This window comes from Haematobia irritans, chromosome 5 (assembly GCF_050003625.1).
Source record: "Haematobia irritans isolate KBUSLIRL chromosome 5, ASM5000362v1, whole genome shotgun sequence".
In the NCBI taxonomy this organism is placed as follows: Eukaryota; Metazoa; Arthropoda; class Insecta; order Diptera; family Muscidae; genus Haematobia; species Haematobia irritans.
Genome location: NC_134401.1, coordinates 10226970 through 10247873, shown reverse-complemented (window position 1 = coordinate 10247873; position 20904 = coordinate 10226970). Strand labels below are relative to the sequence as shown.

At 28.4% G+C, this 20904-nt stretch overlaps 1 protein-coding gene across 4 annotated transcripts in view; it reads left to right on the top strand.

Moving 5' to 3' along the window:
• The window catches only part of sqa (spaghetti-squash activator), a 153086-nt gene that overhangs the window by 15780 nt on the left and 116402 nt on the right, over positions 1-20904 (top strand). Inside the window, exon 1 of one of the 4 annotated variants that reach the window (XM_075309592.1) lies at positions 17864-18096. The exons of 1 other annotated variant lie outside the window; for it this stretch is intronic. The gene's annotated coding sequence lies outside the window, so the exon portion shown is untranslated. Of the gene's footprint in view, positions 1-17863; positions 18178-20904 lie in introns of those variants that run through there. 2 more of the 4 variants (XM_075309591.1, XM_075309593.1) reach the window with 2 other exon arrangements.

Below are 20904 nucleotides of genomic sequence, written 5' to 3'. Positions count from 1 at the left end.
TATATGAACCGATATTTGCAATACCATCCGACCTACATCAATAACAACTACTTCTACCAACTTTCAAGACAATAGTTTGTTTCGTTCGGAAGTTTGCGTGATTTCAACAGACGGACGGACATGCTTAAATTGACTCAAAATTTCACCACGACCCAGAATATATATACTTTATGGGGTCTTAGGGCAATATTTCGATGTGTTACAAACGGAATGACAAAGTTAATATACCCCCCCATCCTATGGTGGAAGGTCTAAAAATTATATATTTCTTCATTTTTTATCGTTGTAGTTTAGCATAAAAATTCCATGAATTTCATGGAAGCACTTAACAAGTTTCAGGTGTATAATATTATTTTTTTAAATTTTTTATTGTATTTAGTTTTCCCTCCCTCTCCATTTTTTTTTAAGCTAAATCATCTGCATCTCGCTATCCAGCGATTTCAACCACAAATTTTCAAGTCCTGCAGCTGTGAAATAATCCACGCATTGCACACTCTTCCCTACCATAGGGATTTTGTTACAAGACCCTCTAGTATATTTGGTTAGCCAAATCCAGTAGAAACCACTTTCAGAGTCTCGTTTTCCTGGTCGTGTATTTTGAAATTGTTTGTTATTTACATTTACAACACATCATAAAAACATTTATACCAACTTAGTTGCTCACACACTCAAATACACCTACATATACATGTGGCACAATCGCATGCTTTTGGGCCAAATACAGATGTTGCTAGCTAAAATCTTAACTGAAATACTTGAGAGATTGTTTTATTTAAAACTACTGAAATAAATTTCAACTATCTTGAATTGAAAAAAAAATATCAATTGAAAGGATTTATATAAACTTTTTTAAATTAAATTAAAATTGAACTCAATCTGAATATGCTTTCCATGCAAAAAATTTTTTTTTGGTTTGATTTGATCAAATTAATTTTAAACTGAAACTGATTCAATCAAGGAGATGAAAATATCAGTTACCAATATCATTAAAAAAAAACAACAATTGGTCTACCAGATGGATGGGTATTCAATTAAAATTTTTCTCTGAAAGCCCTCAACCCCTTCCTGCAAAAAATCTCAAAAATCCTAAAGTTATAAAATTTCAAAGGTTAACTAAGAAAATTCCACAGAAAATCATAACATCATATAAAAATTAAGTGAGAAATAAAATTTTATCAAAATATAATTTCAAAAGGATTGTATATCAAAAGCACTTAATGACAAGAAATAGCAAAAATATAATGTAGCTTTCTTCGAAAGAATGGTAAGGGGAATTTCCAAACCTACAAATAAAAGAATTTTCCTTGAAATAGGAAATATTTGTCAATTAATGTCATCTCAAGATACTTAAGTGGATTTTTAAAAGAGCAAAATTTGCATTTTCAAATCCTTTTGATTCACAGCCACAATAAGGAAGTAGGCATATAAAGGCGTTGGCGTTTAGTTATGTTGGCTTGGGGTTTTTTGCAATATTTTTAATTGAAAAAATTCTTTGCCAAAAATTACGAATTTGTTGCCAGACAAATCTCTTTAAATTAATTAAGCCAACAATATTTAATTTTAATTAATAGAAACAAATAGAAATTGGGGGGGGTGGGGGGGGGAGGCGTGAAATTACCACATAATATTTTATTGCTTTAGACGAAGACGTTATAATACACCTTTAAAAAATAGAAAATAGAAAAAATTGTAAAATAAACTTTTTTTATATTTACAATAAATAAAAATATAAATTTTCAAATACATTTCACAAATGGCAGAAATTTGGCCTATTTGTATGTATTATGTTTTTTTATTTTAGTTATTTGTAGGCTAATAATTTTTACAATAAATTACAAATATTATTTTATTTCCATCCATTTTTTTTTCTCTGTGTTCTCTATGCAATTATAGTCATACTTGTAGTGGCTATGTACTTTTCGTTGTTTTCTAAGACACCATTGACCAACTAAAATTTTCATGCCATAGCATGCGATGATTGAAAATGATGGCACACACCGATGACTCGTAATTTTGCTATTTCTTGGGTAGATGCCATGCGGCTAAGTCAACAACGATGGTGACTATACTGACAACCAGGATGCAGTTTGAGATTTCATATCTCAGACCACAACAAGAAATACTAATAAAATTAATAAATGAAAATATTAAAAAGATTTTCAATTAAAGCAACGTCATTTTCATAATACTGGCCATCTCAATATCAAGGTTAAGATTTTTGTATGGCAAGAATAAAATAAAAATTGCATAAAATATTCAATTAATTTATATTAAATTTGAAATTAGTGCAAAAGGGATTGTAGGTCAATTTTCAACAAATCACAGATATTTATTATTAAATGAAATTTCGTTTAATTAAAAATTTAATTAAAAAAGCAATGAATTAAAAAAATTTAAAAAAAAGTAAATAAATCATCTCATAAAGTATTCAAAAAAGATTGTAGGCCTATTTTCAAGCAAATCACAGATATTTATTATTACTTGGAAAAATATTACAGCATTTTTTTATCTTCACTGAATTGATGTTAGTAAAAAAATATAGGAAACATTTAAATCTGAAGCAATTTTAAGGAAACTTCGCAAAAGTTTATTTATGATTTATCGCTCGATATATATGTATTAGTAGTTTAGGAAAATTAGAGTCATTTTTACAACTTTTCGACTAAGCAGTGGCGATTTTACAAGGAAAATGTTGGTATTTTGACCATTTTTGTCGAAATTAGAAAAACATATATATGGGAGCTATATCTAAATCTGAACCGATTTCAATTAAATTTGGCACGCATAGCTACAATGCTAATTCTACTTCCTGTGCGAAATTTCAACTAAATCGGAGTTAAAAATTAGTCTCTGTGGTCATATGAGTGTAAATCGGGCGAAAGCTATATATGGGAGCTATATATAAATCTGAACCGATTTCAATCAAATTTTGCACGCATAGCTACAATGCTAAATCTACTCCCTGTGCAAAATTTCAACCAAATTGGGCCAAAACTCTGGCTATTAGAACCATATTAGTCCATATCGGGCGAAAGATATATATGGGAGCTATATCTAAATCTCAACCGATTTCAATCAAATTTAGCACACTTAACTGCACTACTAATTGTACTCCTAGTGCAAAATTTCAAACAAATTGGGCCAAAACTCTGGTTTCTAGGACCATATTAGTCCATATCGGGCGAAAGCTATATATGGGAGCTATATATAAATCTGAACCGATTTCAATCAAATTTGGCACGCATAGCTACAATGCTAAATCTACACCCTGTGCAAAATTTCAACAAAATTGGGCCAAAACTCTGGCTTTTAGGACCATATTAGTCCATATCGGTCGAAAGATATATATGGGAGCTATATCTAAATCTGAACCGATTTCAATCAAATTTGGCACGCATAGCTACAATGCTAAATCTACACCCTGTGCAAAATTTCAACCAAATTCGGCCAAAAATCTGGCTCCTGGGGCCATATAAGTCCATATCGGGCGAAAGATATATGTGGGAGCTATATCTAAATCTGAACCGATTTCAATTAAATTTTGCACACTTGACTATACGACTAAGTGTTATGTTTGTACAAAATTTCAAGCAAATCGGTATAAAACTCTGGCTGCTGGGTCCATATAAGTGCATATCGGGCGAAAGATATATATGGGAGCTATATCTAAATCTGAACCGATTTATTCCAAAATCAATAGGGTTCTATTCTGACCCAAATTAGGAACATGTGCCAAATTTTAAGGCGATTGGACATAAATTGCGACCTAGACTTTGATCACAAAAATGTGTTCACAGACAGACGGACGGACGCAGGGTATAACAAGTAAGGAAAGTCTAAAGTCGGGCGGGGCCGACTATATTATACCCTGCACCACTTTGTAGATCTAAATTTTCGATACCATATCACATCCGTCAAATGTGTTGGGGCTATATATAAAGGTTTGTCCCAAATACATACATTTAAATATCACTCGATCAGAATTTGATAGACTTCTACAAAATCTATAGACTCAAAATTTAAGTCGGCTAATGCACTAGGGTGGAACACAATGTTAGTAAAAAAATATGGGAAACATTTAAATCTGGAGCAATTTTAAGAAAACTTCGCAAAAGTTTAATTATGATTTATCGCTCGATATATATGCATTAGAAGTTTAGGAAAATTAGAGTAATTTTTACAACTTTTCGACTAAGCAGTGGCGATTTTACAAGGAAAATGTTGGTATTTTGACCATTTTTGTCGAAATCAGAAAAACATATATATGGGAGCTATATCTAAATCTGAACCGATTTCAACCAAATTGGCACGCATAGCTACAATGCTAATTCTACTCCCTGTGCAAAATTTCAACTAAATCGGAGTTAAAAATTGGCCTCTACGGTCATATGAGTGTAAATCGGGCGAAAGCTGTATATGGGAGATATATCTAAATCTGAACCGATTTCAACCAAATTTGGCACGCATAGCTACAATGCTAATTCCACTCCCTGTGCAAAATTTCAACTAAATCGGAGCCAAAAATTGGCCTCTGTGGTCATATGAGTGTAAATCGGGCGAAAGCTATATATGGGAGCTATATCTAAATCTGAACCGATTTCAACCAAATTTGGCACGCATAGCTACAATGCTAATTATACTCCCTGTGCAAAATTTCAACTAAATCGGAGCAAAAAATTGGCCTCTGTGGTCATTTGAGTGTAAATCGGGCGAAAGCTATATATGGGAGCTATATCTAAATCTGAACCGATTTCAACCAAATTTGACACGCATAGCTACAATGCTAATTCTACTCCCTGTGCAAAATTTCAACTAAATCGGAGCAAAAAATTGGCCTCTGTGGTCAAATGAGTGTAAATCGGGCGAAAGCTATATATGGGAGCTATATCTAAATCTGAACCGATTTCAACCAAATTTGACACGCATAGCTACAATGCTAATTCTACTCCCTGTGCAAAATTTCAACTAAATCGGAGCAAAAAATTGGCCTCTGTGGTCAAATGAGTGTAAATCGGGCGAAAGCTATATATGGGAGCTATATCTAAATCTGAACCGATTTGGCTGATATTTTGCAAGTTTTTCGAGACTCATAAAATATTCGGATGTACGGAATTTGAGGAAGATCGGTTGATATACACGCCAATTATGACCAGATCGGTGAAAAATATATATGGCAGCTATATCTAAATCTGAACCGATTTTTTCCAAAATCAATAGGGATCGTCTTTGAGCCGAAACAGGACCCTATACCAAATTTTAGGACAATCGGACTAAAACTGCGAGCTGTACTTTGCACACAAAAATACATCAACAGACAGGCAGACGGACAGACAGACAGACAGACGGGCATCGCTAAATCGACTCAGAATTTAATTCTAAGACGATCGGTATACTAAACGATGGGTCTCAGACTTTTCCTTCTTGGCGTTACATACAAATGCACAAACTTATTATACCCTGTACCACAGTAGTGGTGAAGGGTATAATAATGAATTAAAAAATCAATTTTTTAATTTAAAAAAATTTTAAATAAATGAATAAGTATTTAAACTCATAAAATATTCAAATAATTTCTATTAAATTTGACAGTCGAAAGATTGTAGGCTTATTTTCAAGCAAATCACAGATATTTACTATTACATGGAAAAACTATTACAGAAAAAATAAAAAAAAATAATAAAAATGTTCACAGAATCTAAAAAAAATAATGAATCAATATTTTTTTTTATTTAAAACAAATTGCAAAAAAAAAATAAATGAGTTAATATTTAATATCATAAAATATTCTATAATTTTATATTAAATTTAATAGTCGTTCAAAAGATATTTGTTATTACATGGGAAAAATATTAAATCTAATTTTTTTAATAAAAATCTTCACTGAATCTAAAAATAAATGAACTAAAAAATCAATATTTTAATTAAACAAAAACATTAAAAATAAATGAACTAATATTTAATCTCACAGAATATTAAATAAATTCATTTATATTAAATTTAATAGTCGTTCACAGTAGAAAAGATCATTTTCAAGAATGACAAATCACAGATATTTATTATTACATGAACAAAATATTACAGCAAAATTTTTTGTTAAATTAAAATCTTCACTGAATTAGAAAAATAAAGAATTAAAAAATTGTGTTATTAATTAAATAAAAATATATAAATGAATTAAAATTTACTTGATTTAATTTTTTAATTGCCGTTGGTGATTGATATTATTATTACGTACTTCCATAATGTGCTGTAAGAATAAAATAAAATTTCATAAAATATTCCATTAATTTATATTAAATTTAATATTCAATAAAAAAAGGAAATTACAGCTATTTATGTTATTATTACATAAAAATATTACGGGGAAAAAAATTTGTTAATAAAAATCTTCACTGAATTTGAAAAAATAATTAATTAAAAAATTTAATTAATTAAAAAATGAATGTTTGACATTATTATCGCCATGAATTGAATTTTTATTGTAAAATAAAATAAAAATAAAATTGATATATTTTTCCAAGTACAAGGATAATTTTTCTCATAGTTTTGATATTATGGTTTGATATATGACACGAATTGAATTTTTATTGAAAAATAAAATACAAATAAAAATGATAAATTTTTCCAAGTACATGGCTAATTTTTCTCATAATTTTGATATTATGGCTGGATATATGGCATTATGGTTGGTCTATTTTGCAAAAACGGTAACCAGTTAATTCGACAATGTTGTTGGAAAATAGTTTCACACTTATTTTGGGTAAAATATTGGCCTAGTGTGATTATTCTCTTACATTTTTTGTTTGATATTTACTTGAATTATTCTCTCCAGCTGTTAGGAGGTTATAGAATTTATTAAATTCTAATTAAATTGGGTAAATAAATTAAATTTTCGAAAACAAAAATATATAAAACATGAATGCTCTCTATCTATTGGTTACCCAATGGCATTATAAATCACTCTATTAAAATGTATACATTTAAATTAAATAAATAACATGAATGAATAATGTTATCTTAATTACACATAAAAGCCAAATAATTTGTTTTCCAACACCAATTGCTGGCATTCGGTTAACGGCTGTGTTTTTATTTTTTTATATTTTTTTTTTTTTGGGTAAACAATTGGCGTCATTCATTCTCTATTGCCACATTGAAACAGGCATATGAGGCATATATGGATATTGCATATCAGGTTCCATTTTGTCCATCGATGAAACATTCTATAACTGACCTCTGAAACCTATCAGCACTCATACATTTGATGACCATAGGAATTTATTCGCTCCCAAAACATTTTGCATGTATGAACATTTTTTTGGTGAATATTCAATCAACATTGAAAAGAAATTGAATGAAAATAAAAATTTTAGGGAAAATCTATAGAAAAAAATGGTATCACCCTCTCAAAAAAAAAAAAAAAAAACAAATAATAATGGACACAATTTAGCAAATGATATCATCATCATCGTCATCAACAATACAAGCACCCCAAACACATTCACTCATTCATGCCCTATCATTATAGGCCAATATTGAAAAAATGGTTCAATATTCTGTCAACGACAATACCTTGGACTTTGTTTTATTTTTGTGTTTTTTTTTTTTTTTATTCAAAAAGACCTTACCCATATCCCATACCATCCCTCACACCTCCCTCCCTGCCTGCCCCTCAATGGTGTGAATTAGGTTTCTTGTAAATTATGACTTTTTAGGTGGAAATAAGATAATGATTTCATTTCAAGCAAAGCGATAACGTTAATATCATTAGCGTGCACACTCTCCACCAAACACCTTCCGTAATTCTGGAAGCTCTATATGCGAGTTACCTTCATAACGAAGAAAAGAACAACAACAGAAAATGTGAAATTCTTTTTCCGTTTCTTATCAGTCATTTTTGTGTTCTTTAGTCTATCATTTTCATTTTGTCCCTATCCTTCATTGCATTTTGTCTTAATTTCAAACAACAACGAAAAATAAATTAAACCAAAGTAGAATGAAAGATAAAAATGTTAAGATTTTGAATTTGTGTATTTTAACGCCTTTATTAAACAAAGAAATTATGAAGGCGATATTTTTTTGCCAAATACTGGAAAGATCTACTAAATGTGGGAAATTTTTTTAAATCAAATTATTGATAAAATAAAACAAAAAATTGATAAAGTCGTTACTTTTATGAAAAAAAAAATATATATAGAATCTAGACCTTAACAGTTTGTAGAACAGTTCGAAAAACTGTTATACCAATGGATATAATATATATTTAAAACAATTTCGTTTATATTAGCTCTTTTATTTAACAAAGAAATGATTATTTAACAAAGAAAATATTTTTGCTTAATACTGGAAAATGTGAGAAATTTTTTCAAATCAAAAAATAAAAAACTGATAACAGAAAAATTAAAGTCAACACTTTTAATGAAATAAATTAAATCACGTAGAGTACATTTTATGAAAAAAACAAGTAAGTAAAGTAGAAAGTCGGGCGGGGCCGACTATATAATACCCTAAACCACCATTACAGAATTAGTAATCATAAGCATTTGTGGGGTAACATATAGGTCTGGGAGATAACCCGCAGTTGCATATTTAAGAAAATTAAGGGGTACATGTCTATGGGTGCTTTGTGTCAATCTGACTATTGCTCATGGTCAATGTTGCCACGGAAAAAGTTCGGTTTACCCTACAAGGGCAAAAAAAGTTCCCTACTTTCCCATACATTTTCAAACAATTTTCCCTACTATATTTTTCTTTAAATTTAAAAAATTATACAAAACAAAAATGGTTCTAAGTACTTTATTATCTTAGAACATGAATATGCAACGTATATAACTTAGAATATAAATTTGTATTACCACCACGGTTGCCACAGTTGGTAGAATTCTACCCAAATTAGTAATCTTTTTTGTTAAATCTTTATAAAAATAAAATTTTGAAAAAAGTTTCTAAAAACAAATTTTTGTGATAAATTTTCTATAGAAATAAAATTTTGACAATAAATTCTATAGAAATAAAATTTTGAGAAAAAATTCCACAGAAATAAAATGTTGAGAAAATTTTTTATAGAAATAATATTTTGAAAAAAATTTATATAGAAATACAATTTTGAAAAAAGGTTCTATAGAAATAAAATGTTGACAAAATTTTCTACAGGAATAAAGTTTACCACACATTGTTAAAGATCAAGCCTTGACGGCTTCTAATTTCCTCCTCTAGAGGCACCAAAATGTAAAAATTATTACAAATTGTGTTGAGTGAAAATGTCCTACATTGTGGCCCTACGTCCCTACAAGACGCTAAATATTAGAAAAACCCTACATATAGGGAATTTCCCCTACTTCTAACAACACTGGCTGTGTTGATATTGCACCTACGGAGTTAGTATGCCACTAATATTGAGCCCATTATTAAAAAAGAGAAAATCGTTAAATTACTGTGGGTAATAAATGCAAATTTGTAAAAATCGAGCAATATTCTTATGTAAGAGCTACAAGTACGTATAAGTACGATCGGCTAGTACATCAAAATTTGAAATTTGAAATTTGAGTAACATTGGTTAATAAATAAGAGTACTGTGGCCAAATTTGGGAAAATCGAGCGATACATATATATGGAAGCTATATCTAAATCTAAACCAATTTGCATAATATTTTGCGGGTTTGATTAATACCACAAAAGGTTATCTTGTGCAAGATTTGAGTAAGATCAGTTAAGAAATGAGGCCTGTATGGTCAAACATAAAGTTATTAGGGGCGAATTTTTCAAAATCGGGTGATACATATATGGGAGCTATATCTACATCTGAACCGATTTCGATGAAATTTTGCACATATAGTTAGTACTATAGAGGACTAGATCTAGCCAACTTTTAGTAAGATCGGTTAATAAATAAGGGTTCTATGGCCAAATTTGGGAAAATCGGGCTATACATATATATGGGAGCTATATTTAAATCTGAACCAATTTCGATGATTTTTTTGCACATATAGTTTGTGCTATAGAAGACTACATTTAGCCAAATTTGGGTAAGATCGGTTGATAAATAAAGGTTTTGTGGCCAAATTTGGGAAAATCGGGCAATACATATATATGAGAGCTATATCTAAATCTGAACCGATATGGATGAGATTTTGCAGACTTGAAGGGCGATGGAAAAGATTACCATTTGCCAAATTTGGTGACGATCCGTTTGAAAAAAAGCGCAACGTGACTCCATTTGTCGAAATCGGGCGATACATATATATGGGAGCTATATCTAAATCTGAACCGATTTCGATGATTTTTTGCACATATAGTTAGTGCTATAGAAGACTACATTTAGCCAAATTTGGGTAAGATCGGTTGATAAATAAGGGTTTTATGGCCAAATTTAGAAAAATCGGGCGGTACATATATATGGGAGCTATATCTAAATCTGAACCGATTTCGATGATTTTTTGCACATATAGTTAGTGCGATAGAAGACTACATTTAGCCAAATTTGGGTAAGATCGGTGGATAAATAAGGGTTTTATGGCCAAATTTAGAAAAATCGTGCGGTACATATATATGGGAGCTATAGCTAAATCTGAACCGATTTCGATGATTTTTTGCACATATAGTTAGTGCTATAGAAGATTATATTTAGCCAACTTTGAATAAGATCGGTTTATAAATAAAGGTTTTGTGGCCAAATTTGGGAAAATAGGGCGATACATATATATGAGAGCTATATCTAAATCTGAACCGATGTGGATGAAATTTTGCGGACTTGAAGGGCGATGGAAAAGATTACCTTTTGCTAAATTTGGTGACGATCCGTTTGAAAAAAAGCGCAACGTCACCCCATTTGTCGAAATCGGGCGATACATATATATGGGAGCTATATCTAAATTTGATCCGATTTCTTCCAAATTCAATAGCGTTCGTCCTTGTGCCCAAAAACCTCCGGGTACCAAATTTCATCAAAATCGGTTAATAATTGCGACCGGAATCCTGTGAACAACAAATACATGGACAGACGGACGGACGGACACCAAGCGCTAGATCGACTCAGGAGGTGATTCTGAGTCGATCGGTATATATTTTATGGGGTCTAAAATCAATATTTCTGGTAGGCACATTTTTTGGCCGATCAAACTTATTATACCCTGACCACTATGTGGTTTAGGGTATAAAAAGTAAGTCAGATAGATCACATTTCATGAAAAATAGAATCTAGACCTTATTACAGTTTGTATAACAGTTCGAAAAACTGTCACACCAATAAAGATAATATTTTTTTAACACAATTTTGAGTATTTTAACGACTATAGTAAACAAAGAAATGATGAAGACAAATTAAAAATAAAAATGAAAAATAAAAAATGTATAAAAAGAAAAATTAAAAGCTACTATAATTAATTAAAAAAAAAGTACGTCAGATAGATCACATTTCATGAAAAAATAGAATCTAGACCTTATTACAGTTTGTATAACAGTTCGAAAAACTGTCATACCAATAATGATAATATTTTTTAACACAATTTTGAGTATTTTAACGACTATAGTAAACATTGAAATGATGAAGACAATATTTTTGGCAAGTATTGGAAGAAAATCTGATAAATGTGGGAATTTTTTTTTTCTAAAAAAAATTAGTGATAAAATGGAAAAATAAAAAAAATATAAGAGAAAATTTGAAAGTTTAAAGAATTAATGAAATAAAATAGGTCAGATGGAGCCTGTTTTGTGAAAAAATTGAATCTAGAGATTATTACAGTTTGTATAACAGTTATAAAAACTGTTATACCAACGGAGATAATAAATGTTTATCACATTTTCAAATAGGCTAGCTTATATTTCGTTTTCAATTATGGTATATACATTATAGCAGATTGTATAACAGTTATAAAAAACTGTTATACCATTGGAGATAATAATTTTTTAGAGCGGTTTCATACTTTCAAATGGACTAGTATTGCTTACTTAATTTTCAAAATAATGTAACGAGATGAAGCATCCCTGGGAAGTAAGGACAAAAAGTCAGTGGCAAATATGATAACTTATGGAAGGGACGTTGAGCTTCTTTTATGGGCTGCGAGCAAACGAAACTGATATGGGATTAAAAATATAGTAGAAACTCTGGCACTCTAATGGCAATAAACAGAGGATATATGAGGTTTTTAATAGGAATCTATTCTACCATTTGTCCTTGCCATTAAGCTAAACATAGAATCGGGCAGCAATCAGTGATAAGAGAAAAGTTCACCACCTGTGGTATCACAATGGGTGAGCCAAGTGTCCAAGTGAGCTTAAACTATCGGGTCCAAGTGAGCTTTAATTATTCGACTGCCTCTGTACCTAACCTCAGCACAACTATGGTTGGTTGGGAGCCACCGTGGTGCAACGGTTAGCATTCCCGCCTTGCATACACAAGGTCGTGGGTTCGATTCCTGCTTCGACCGAACACCAAAAAGTTTTTCAGCTGTGGATTATCCCACCTCAGTAATGCTGGTGACATTTCCGAGGGTTTCAAAGCTTCTCTAAGTGGTTTCACTGTAATGTGGAACACCGTTCGGACTCGGCTATAAAAATGAGGTCCCTTGTCATTGAGCTTAACATGGAATCGGGCAGCACTCAGTGATAAGAGAGAAGTTCACCAATGTGGTATCACAATGGACTGAATAGTCTAAGTGAGCCTGATGCATCGGGCTGCCACCTAACCTAACCTAACTATGGTTGGCTAACGTATATTGTTTTTAATGGATAATAATAGCCTCTTTTCTGAAATATTTCATATTCTGATTCTTTTTTTCAAAGGAATATTTAATGTTAAGTTTTCTGTTGCATTTTTTATTTTATTGTTTTATTTTTGTTTTTCATTTTTCATTTTTTTGTTTTTGCCTACCCATTAAGAAATATTTCATACATCAATCCAAACAACAAATAAAAGATTTATAAATTAAATATTGAGAGGAACAACCAAAAAAAAAACAAAATGCTGCAAGAAAACATAAACTGAAAATAATGACTAAAATATATGCATATACATTTATATGGTAGAACCACATTGCAAGATACTTTATAGACAAGGAAGACTATATAATAGATATAAATTAGAAAATCATACAGACTATAGTAAATAACATAACCCCCTGGTCATATATAACAAACACGGGTGGGCAAATTAACAAAACAACAAAGGCAACAAAATATATCTACAATATATATTGAAAATATTTTGTTTATTTTATCTTTGTTTTTTTTTTTTTTTTCTATATTTTTAGAAATTTTGCTGAAAACAAAAACGAACGAACACCAGTCATAGCCAAAGGCAATAGCAGCAGCAACAACAAAGAATTTCTTGACGCTATCAAAATCGGTTGGAAAGAAAAACCCATAAACATAGGGGGGAGTACAGTGCAAAGATCTAAATGAAAAAGAAAAATTGAAAACAAAAGTTAAAAATTTTAAGTTAAATGAAAAAAACACTAGTAATAAAAATAAATTTAAAAAACAAAATATAATGTAATTTCGGTGTATAAAAAAAATTGTTTAATATTTAGAATTAAGTTTAATATTTTAGGAAAAGTATTACAAAACTATAGACCTATAAAAATAGTTAATAATCAAAAAATAGCAAATATATTTAATTTATAGGAATTAATAAAAATAATTAATATTTAATAAAAAATATTTCTAAATATTTTCTGATATCACATATTTTCCCTATAAACAAGGGGATATGGTACAATAATCTAAATGAAACTAAAAATGGAAAAAATAATTTATGAAAACAAAAGTTAAAGGTTTTTAAGATAAACAAAAAAATATAGTAATAAAAATACAATTTAAAAATATTGTATAATATCGGTAAATATAAAACAAAAATTTTAATCTTAAAAAAAGTATAGACCCGTAAAAATAATTAAAAATAAAAAACCCAAAAAATTATATTTATTTTTATAAAATATTTACAAATAATGAATATTTAATTAAAAAAAAACTACATAATACCAAAAATATAATAAATATTTAATAAAAACAAATATTTCTTAAAATCTTCTAATATCACATATTTGTACACTAAGTTTGAAATTCAAGAAATGTAATACCCTCAAAATTTTTAAAATATTTGCAGAATTAATTCACTGTGCCAGACAACGTAACAAATTGTAGAAAAAGAGAAGGAAATTGTATATATCTTATATACAATTACCCCCATTTTCATAAAGCTCCGTTAGTGTTCCGTTAACTAACCAACTTTTGAACCGTATAATGGACGAAGCTGCCATCTTCCATATATATTCCATATGCCAGTTAGGAACTTAACTGACGAAAATTTTTCAGTTAAAGTTAACTGGAGAGAAGATATTTGCAATTTACTTTCTGTTAACTGGCAGTTAAAGCCTAACGGAGCTACATGAAAATGGCCGTTAGTCTAATTTATCTACGAAAAGTCTGTCTTAAAAAACTATAAACTCAAAAAAAAAAAAAAAAACAAATAATTAATATTTAATATAAAATCTATTTCGTAAAATTTTCTGGTAAATTATTCTGTGGATATCACGTCATTTTACAATTCATTGCATCTTTCTCAAAAATTAAAAACAAACCAACCTTTTTATAACAGTTCCTGTCTAACAAATTATAAAAATTCTAAATTTATTATTTACATTCAGGAAAAATTTTAATTTAATTTTGATTTAATTAAAAAGATACAAAAAATTATAGATTAGGTTTTAAAGGAACGTATAACATAACACGAAATTGTTATACTCACGTATACCCCATATTTCATGTGATTTGAATAGTAATCAATAGTTGACAAATATTTTCAATATCTGTATAGAAGATTTCAAACTATTATAATGAGAATTCTAATGCAAATGATCAAATGCACACAAATTTCTTGGGTTTTATTGAAACGTATAACATAACCTGAAACTGTTATACTCATAGATATGCTATATATCATAATATTTGAATTTCTTGATGTTTAATGAAACGTATAACATAACCTTTAACCTGTTATACTCAGGTATACCGCATATTTCATGTGTTTTGAATAATATTAAATTGTTGACAAACATTGCCAATAGTAGTACAAAAGATTTCTAACTATTATAATCAGAATTTTTATGCAAATTATCAAAGACATACACTATTTTGGATTTTAGTGACATGTATAACATTATCTGAAACTGTTATACTCTCTTATACCCTCTATTTCCTGTGATTTGAATAATAATCAATAGTTGGAAAATATTTTCAATATCTGTATAAAGCCTACGGGAAATGGAACAACCATAGGACCTGTACAGGACATCTACCTTTAACAACCAACAAATTATAAAACTAACTGAAACCAAAAACTAAAAAAATCTATTTATTTATAAATTATAATTACAAATAATAAATATTTAATATAAAAAAATTGGTAAAAAACTGATAAATTATTCAATGTATCCAACATTTATTTACAATCCATTTCCATTCCATAAATTTAATAATACCCAAAATTTTGGGGGAATTAGTTCAACTTTGCAAGACAAAGTGTTACAAATTATAAAAATTCTAAATTTATTATTTAAAACTAGATTAAATTCTCTAAGAAAATTTGAAATTTAGTTATGAGTACTAATTTAAAAAAAAATACATTAAATATAAAAAATTATAAACTTAAAATTTTTGGAGTTCCACAATTACTACCTGTCTGGCACAAGTCTAATAAATTATAAAAATTCTAAATTTATTATTTAAAAATTCAAAAACTATAGACTAAAAAAATAGTTAACACAAAATTTTATTTCTATTGAAAATTATGTAAAAATTTTATTTCTATAGAAAATGTTATCAAAATTTTTTCTATAGAAAATTTTGTCAAAATTTTATTTTTATACAATATTTTGTGAAAATTGTATTTCTATACAATATTTTGTCAAAATTTTATTTCTGTAGGATTTTTATGTCAAAATTTTATTTCTACAGAAACTTCTGTCAATTTTTTTTCGATAGAAAATTATGTCAAAATTTTATTTCTCTAGATTTTTTTTTTAAAGTTTTATTTTTATATAAATTTTTTTCTAAATTTTATTTCTATATGAAATTTTTTCAAAATTTTAATTCTATATAAATTTTTGTCCAAATTTTATTTCTCCAGAAAATTCTGTCAAAATTTTGTTTCTATAGAAATTTATGTCAAAATTGTAGTTCTTAGAAAATTTTGTCAAAATGGTATTTCTTAGCAAATTTTGTCAAAATTTTATTTCTATAGAAAATTTTGTCAAAATTTTATTTCCATGGAAAGTTTTGTCAAAATTTTATTTCCATAAAAAATTTGGTCAAAATTTTTTTACTACAGAAAATTTGGTCAAAATTTTATTTCTATAAAAAATTTTATCAATATTTTTTTATTTCTATTTTTTATTTTTCTATTTTATTTCTATAAAAAACTTTGTCAAAATTTTATTTCCATGGAAAGTTTTGTCAAAATTTTATTTCCATAAAAATTTTGGTCAAAATTTTATTACTACAGAAAATTTGGTCAAAATTTCTATAGAAACTTTTGTCAAAATTTTATTTCTATAAAAAAATTGTATCAACATTTTATTTCTATAGAAAATTTTGACAAAGTTTTATTTCTACAGAAAATTGGGCCAAAATTTTATTTCTTTAGAAATTTTTTCAAAATTTTATTTCTATAGAACATTTTGTCAAAATTTTGTTTCTATAGAAAACTATGCCAAAGTTATATTTCTATAGAAAATTTTGTCAAAATTTTACTTCTATAGGTAATTTTGTCAAAATTTTAATTTTACAGAAAATTGGGTCAAAATTTTATTTCTCTAGAAAATTTTTTTAAAAATTTTATTTTTATAGAAAATTTTGTCTAAATTTTATTTCTAAAGAAAAACTTGTAAAAATTGTATTTCTATAGAATATTTTGTCCAAATTTTGTTTCTATAGAAAATTTGTCAATATTTTATTTCTGTAGAAAATTTTGTCAAAATTTTATTTCTATAGAAAATTTTGTCAATATTTTATTTCTATAGAAAATTTGTCACATGTTATTTTTATATATAGAAAAGTGAAGTACCTCTTAGTTGGAGAGGAAGATTTGCAAAATCTACCAAAACATCAAAAATTCTGCCAATTTACCAAACAATAAAGTATCTACAAATTTTGGTAGAATTCTACCAACTGTGGCAACCGTGATCAAGTGTCGCATAATTTTTAAATCGTTTGTTGACAAAAACAGGAAAAAATTTAATTATATTTAACAATTAACCTCTCAACTTTTTATAAAATTTCTAGAAAAAATTATCTGTCTTTTTAGTTTTTTTGTAGATAAATTCAGTTATTAGACTTTGTCTGGATTAATACTGGAACTGTTGTAAAAATTTTGGAGACACAAAATTTTTTATCAAAGAATTTTTACGAAATAATATTAAATTTTAATTATTTTTAATTATTATAAGGGATTAATTCACTGTGCCAGAAAAAAAAATCTAACAACTTAATTTACTTAGAGAAAATTGTACAATCTAAAGCCAGTATAATTTGCTGAACCTAAGAAATAACTCAACAAATGGCCCATTTTTTAAAGAAAAACAAAATAAGTATAACAATAGAGCAAGTGGTGTTAATCGAACATTGCTTAAAACAAAAACAAAAAAATAACAAAATAAAAACAGCATAATATCTAGTCTCTTATAATAGAAAATCAAAACTAAATCTGGCAACAAAATTGGTACCAGGGAACCATTAGACACTTGATTGCATATACAATACCATTTTCCCTTTTCATTTCCGTGTATAGTCCCCCCCCCCCCCCCCACTACCATACAACCACCTTGGCCCTACTCATCACAACAATGCACGAAACATGCTCACTGTATAGACAGACCCCCCTATCCACAGATAAATTAGAAAATGCCAAAAACTAAAAGAACAACAAAGAAATTAGAAAAACCGCTCAACCCAAAAGAATTCGCCAAAATAAATGGAACAGCCACGAGAAAATTAGTTCGAAGTAAAACTTACTGCCAGACACACACAACTTTTGAATATCTCGCAGCGCGCCACGAAATAAACAGTACGAACACGAACACCCTCTCAACAATATCCGCTAAGGCATGTTGTAGTTGTATGCCTTTGACGTTGCCGTCATTGCCGTTTCATTGTTTTTGCCTTCGTTGTAATCTTTGTGTTATTGTGTGTTTTACTTTTGTTGTTGTTGTTGTTTTGTGGTGTTAAGGAAATTAACCCAAGAAAAACTTGTGAAAATAATGAAGGAAATCTAATGTAAAAGAAAGAATAAAATTATTAATTTGCACTAAAAGAAAATTTGAAAAAAAAAATCATAAAATAAACGGAAATTAAAATAACAAAAAAGAAAATCATCAAAACAGCACGTCATTAGCAAAAGAAAACAACAATTAAAAGAAACCCGATTATTCGTAGCAAATTGAATGCACAAAAGAAAATCTCTATATTCATAATGAGCAATACTAAAATTGAAAATTGTATTTTGTGAAACAAAGAAACAAAGTGCTTATAATGTTCCAAAAAAAACGTAAATAAATTGAAAATCCATCCATATCTAACAAGAAATGGGAAAATATCTTAAAAAATAAATAATAATAAATTTTTGATTAATATAAAATGTATATATATTTTTATAGTTATAATTCGTATGGTGTGAAAAGCCATTAAAATCTCAAAGCGCCAACACATGTTGATTCTGAAAACATATAATCTAATATATAAAAATAACCACAAACAAACAACAATCAACCCAAAATTGATAAAAAAAAATCAATCTTTAGTTTATACTGATATTGAAATCACTTAAAATTTGTATGAAGATGTTTACGCTCTAACGAAAATATTTTTGAGTGTTTATTGGTTGCCTACGATGACTTGGAAGAAACTTGAAAGTGATCTATATATTTAGGTTTTGCAAAAAATAATATCAAATGACAGTTTAAAGCAAATATAACAGTTTGTATAACAGTTTCATTGGGTTATACAAAATAAAATGTTTCTTAATAAATGTGTATGTGTATTTAAGAGCGTTTGGACTAATATAACAGTTTGTATAACAGTTTACAAACTGTTATACATCTCTAAAACAAATCCCTGTTCGGGTAAAAACTTGTAATAAACATAGGGACACTTTCTTAGTATGCATTTTATAAGCATATGACAAAGATTAGTTTTCCCAAGCAAATTAAGTTTGACTAAATGTTTTATACTCACTGTATAACGGCTTTAAAAAATATATAGCCAATAATTATACAACCTTCTGTTCAATAACTTTTACTAGATCGGATAAACGAACAGCCATCGACTCTGCAGGTAACTCTCAATCAATAAGTGCACATACACACAAAAATGTTTTTTGTTACGAACCAATCAATCTTTAATTGAAATGTCTTCAATCACAGAAATGATAGTATCAATTAAAATATTAATTAAAAATTAACTGATCCAATTAAAAAATTAATTGATACTGTTAATTTTTGTGATTGATTTTTGTTTCAATTAAAAAATTTTTGAATCAATTAAATTTTTAATTGAATATTTTTTAAAACTCAATTAAGACTTTCATCAAAAAAAAAATTTCGAGAAAATTTTTTTTTGTAGGTAGATGGTCTAGGAAAGTAAAGCCTGTAAAACATATCGGAACTCATCCTGGTATACGATTTCCTAGTATAACAAAGATTACGAGGTTTATAAGCCCTAAGCTGATATAAATTTTTCTTATTCTGTTTTCAAAAAAAAAGATACACAAAATGACAGAGTAGGTTTTAAAGAAACGTATAACATAACACGAAATTGTTATACTCACGTATACCTAATATTTCATGTGATTTGAATCAATAGTTGACAAATATTTTCAATATATGTATAAAAGTTTTGAAACTGTTATAATCAGAATTATAAAGCAAATGATGAAATGCACACAAATTTCTTGGGTTTTATTGAAACTTATAGCATAACCTGAAACTGTTATACTTATAGATATGCTATATATCATAATATTCGAAATTCTTGGTGTTTAATGAAACGTATAACATAACCTTTAACCTGTTATACTCAGGTATACCCCATATTTCATGTGATTTGAATAATATTCAATTGTTGACAAACATTTTCAATCAATAGTTGTATAAAAGATTTCAAACTGTTATAAACAGAATTTTTATGCAAATTATCAAAGGCATACCATATTTTGGATTTTAATGACTTTTATAACATGATCTGAAACTGTTATACTCACGTATACCCTGTATTTCATGAGATTTGAATAATAGTCAATAGTTGGAAAATATTTTCAATATCTGTATAAAACCTACGGGAAATGGAACATAGAACATAGAACCTGTGCAGGACTAGTCAAAACGTATGGAAGGGACCGGTCACTTTAACATGGGTTTGTCATTGACGGGGTAAATTTACACTTTAGGACACGTCTTGGACTCATTCCAAAGGACATTTCCTGGACCAATTTAGCAGGAGCTACCCATAGACCGGTCCTCAGAAACCACTATCGGACAAACTCTCAGAAATCTGTTTCATTTTGGGATTCTGAATCGCATTCGAAATGAAAAAACTTTTGAAATATGTCGAACAATAGGTTATTCTGATAATTTTATTTCACTAAATGTGTAGATCCAATAAGATTTTAATATCAAGCGTGTACGGGGGTCAATAAATTATGACTATTTCAAAATAGTCACTAACTGGAGCTCCGGTAACAGTTCTGCGATAGGTCCATCAGTGGCAATTTGCACCAATTTCCCGTAGGGAAATATTTCAAATCTAACAAAGTATTTTGTTTAATTAATGAAAATTTATAAAAATTTCAGGTATTTCTTTGATTTTAATGAAACGTATAACATAACCTGAAACTGTTATATTCACATGTAACCTCTG